Genomic DNA, 3657 nt, shown 5'->3' with positions numbered 1-3657 from the left:
TATGGGGCTGGATGTGACAGAGCTGCAGAGGTCCTGTAGTCAGATTCCAATCGTTATGTCTTCAGGTTATTTGAAGAAGAAAAGCTGATGAGAAAAGTAGCTGCTCCATTAATAACCTGCAAACACAAGACAACACAGTGAGTGGTTCATATTGATACTTTGGACAGCTTATGTGGATTTTTAAGTGTACTCTCAAATCTTGAAATTTGTTAAATCTGAATTAACCATTGCTTTGTAAAGGGGAAAAAAAACTGCACTGAATTCACCTCCAGCACACACACTGTGTTTCATTTGGTTACCTGTGCAAACAGGCAAGGAAGGGATGACCTTTTGTACCAGAACAGTTAAAGATGACTACTGAAGAGATCACAAGTACTGAAGCACTTGAGACCAAACAAGACCACTGCAAGGAAAGCAAAAACACACTTCAAGATGTGTTTATAGTAGTGACTTTAAAAATACAACCAAAGGGATGGTTAATAGGCTTTAGAAACGAGGAAAACTTCTATAGCACATGGAAATGATAGAGCTCCATTCCTTTATTTACAGCTGAAGGGAGTGTTTCCGTGCTGTGGTTGCATTTCTTCATCAGTTTTATTTATGGATGTTTCCTGCGAGATACAGGCTGCAGCAGCGAAAAAAAAGCAGCCTTTATGTTTCTGTAAATGTTTCTAAACGCAACGGGAAGTTATGAGGTGACGTTTCACCGATAACTTTCCAAAACCACCGGGACAGATTTCGGGTGACAGCGCCTCTTCTGCCCCAAAACCAGAACCAGGGCGCTGGGGTCTGCCAGCCGGCGGGGCGCAGGGCAGGGCAGGGCTGCTGCTGCAGCCGGTTCCTCGGCAGGGCCCAGCCCCAGACCACCCCGCCGCCGCCGGACCGGGCGTTACACCGCATCGCACCCTCTCCATCGAGGCCGGTCACTGAGACGGTCACCCCGCTCCCTCCTTCCGTCCCTCCCTCCCTCACGGCCTGAACCCCGCCCCGGGGCAGCTGCCTGGAAGCGGCGGCGGCCTCCCCGCGCCCCCAGCCTCCCTGTCAGTGCCACCCTCGCTCGGCGGCGCTCAGTCTCACCCTCCCCCGCCGGTGGTGCGGTGAGCGGCAGCAGCAAGAAGGGGGGTCCGGCTCCGGCAGCGCCTGAGGGAAGCGGCGGCGGGCGGCGCGGCGCCTCTCCGTGAGCGCTGCCGAGCTCTCCCGTCACATGACGGCGCCGTCATGACGACGGGCGCTGGTTGATGAGGCGATTCCGCCGCCTGCCTGGGCCGCCTCTCCTGGGCCCAGCTCGGCTTCCTGCTCCTGCCGCTGGAAGCGTCGGTGCTGGGATCTTCTTCCCGCCCCGGCGGCCGGGACTAGGTGAGCAACAGCAGCAGCCGCCGCCAGAGGCGAGGCTCGCGGCTGCCGCTTTCCCCGTCCCCTTTCCCTCTGGCAGCCTGAGGGCAGCGCTGGGGAGCGCGCGGCCCCGCTCTCCCGGCCGCGGGAGCGGGGGGAGGCAGGTGGGGAGGCAGCTCCGAGGGGTGTGCGGGGCCTCTGCCCCTCGCGCACGGCTGGCAAGGGGCAGGGCGCGCTTTGCTTGGCTTGGGCGGGTGGCGGCGGGGCTTCCAGCTCGGCGGGCCTTGCTCCCCACCTTTGTGGCGGGGAAGTAACGTCTCCCTGCGGGAGCCGGTCACCGAGTGTACGCAGGGGGCAGACGCGAATCCCGGTGGTCAGGGAGCGCATGTCACCTGAGGGACCTGTGATGCAGAAGTGACTCTTTTTCTGTTTCTTTTTTCCCCTGTCTGCTTCATAGTTTGGGATGCTGAAGCATAGGGAAGTGTCATTCACTCAAATCCTGAAAACAAGTTTTGGAATAGAAACTGTAATTTGAGTTTGCAGTTTGGTCTGTCTGGACCACTTGGTCTCCTTGTTGAAAGAAAACATAAAACCCGCCTGCCTCAGTGGCCTCACATGCTCTGCTTTTCAACTTTGATTGTATTTTCCAGGAGCGAGGGAGGTGAAAATTTTAGGGCTTCACTGATGAGTCCATGGAAGACCTTCCTGGCACAAACCAAAAAACCAACCAACCAAAACCCCCAAACAAACAAAATGAGTGCTTAAAACTACTGCTGTGAAGCCAGTTCCATTGAGGAATGTGGCTTTTCCTCAAAGGCAGAATGGACAGGTGCAAGCTGAGGTTGAAGGATTCAGTTAGAGAATTCAAGAGTGAAATCTTTGCTTGGGGTGAGGAAGAGTTTCTAAGAAAAATGATCTTTTATTAAAAAAAAAAGGCAAGTTTGTCCAAATGTACTTAAATTACTTTCAAAAGACAAATTGAGATGAAACTGCCAATGTAGTGGTATTATTTGATACTGTGAACAGAAACTTCTGTGCCTGTGTAGTTTGCTTAGTGCTTCCTCAAACGTTAAGGGAATGAAGAAGTCGTCTTAACTTTTCACTGTTGTTTTTTTCAGATTCCTGTCTTTCACACTGTGCATCTGTGAAATTTCCAAAGAGCAGCAAGCTTTCTCAATGAGTGAGATTGACCAAGTTCAAGAAGGGAATTAGGTTTTCGCCGTTAACTTTGATATACTAAATGAGCCTAGAAAGCTGAAGCTGCAAACGTGATTTTATGTGACTATTTAACAGTGTATATTTGGATCATGGACATTCTATACAAACAGTTTTACTAAGAGGGGCAAGCAGGTGATTTAAGAAAAAAATGTAACAGCTGTTACTTTTGTTACTAAATCTTTCAGATCATCCTTTTCCCTTACTTTTGAAAGAGTTCTGTAAGGAACATTTCCTTGTCTTCTTTTGGCAGCTTGATAGCTTTTAAGGACCTCTAAAGATAGCAATCATTGTCTTTTGGCAGGGAGAGAATGAGCTGACCTGAGGAGTTGTGGGTGAAGGCTGCTACCTGCTCTGTGGCAAGATGCACCTTTAGATGGGGATTGAGAAGGTGGCAATTTATATGTGACTCAGAAGTTCACGTTGTGGTGAACTTGAACTGTTGTTAAAATGTTGGGAACACATGACCTAAAATTAAGGTAATAAAAAATAGTATTGAGGAGCCAATCATGATTTTTAAATGGGGCTAAAGAAAGATATGGAAGAAAACATCAGGAGAGAAGAGAGTGTGACAGCAGGTATTCAGGTCTCATAGTCTGCAGTGAGGTATGTTGGAATGTTGTTTAGGTTAGGGTGAGCACAAGATGAAGGCCTGGAATCCCAGACAAAGTAGTAGAGGGAGATGCACCCTTAAAGTATGCAACACTTGGGCAAATCTTCATCCTTTCTATTTATTTTCCAGGTTTCTGTTGGATTATAGCCTGTCAGAGGCTATTGTTGATAGAACAACTTATCCCCTTGTTATTTTGTGTATGATCCAGATAAAACTTCTCTGTACCCCAAATTTGATTGTGGATTCTGTTCTCTACCTCGCACAATATGATCTCAGTATAGTCCTTTAGCATAGCAGCTGTTATAAACATAGATTAATGCAGTATTTATGTTTATCCAGAAATATTTTTTTAATAATTTTGATGACTAACAGTGAACAGAATTTTTCTTACCTCCTGCAACTTAAAGTATAAAATTCTGCAAGCCAGGTTTATGTTTCTTATAGTAGTTACATGTGGTCCAAGCTAGTTACGGCAAAGCATGAAGAAGGAAGAGCAG

General features: G+C 48.3%; 1 protein-coding gene across 1 annotated transcript in view; it reads left to right on the top strand.

The window, feature by feature from the left end:
- The first annotated feature begins 1451 nt into the window (after positions 1 to 1451).
- Positions 1452 to 3657, top strand: part of NSMCE2 (NSE2 (MMS21) homolog, SMC5-SMC6 complex SUMO ligase) — a 133766-nt gene continuing 131560 nt past the window's right edge. The window contains exon 1 of the mRNA XM_084280309.1: positions 1452 to 1496. The gene's annotated coding sequence lies outside the window, so the exon portion shown is untranslated. The remainder of the gene's footprint in view (positions 1497 to 3657) is intronic.

The sequence above is a fragment of the Gallinula chloropus genome (assembly GCF_964237585.1).
Source record: "Gallinula chloropus genome assembly, chromosome: 2".
Lineage (NCBI taxonomy): Eukaryota > Metazoa > Chordata > Aves > Gruiformes > Rallidae > Gallinula > Gallinula chloropus.
This window is presented reverse-complemented; position numbering and strand designations above follow the sequence as displayed.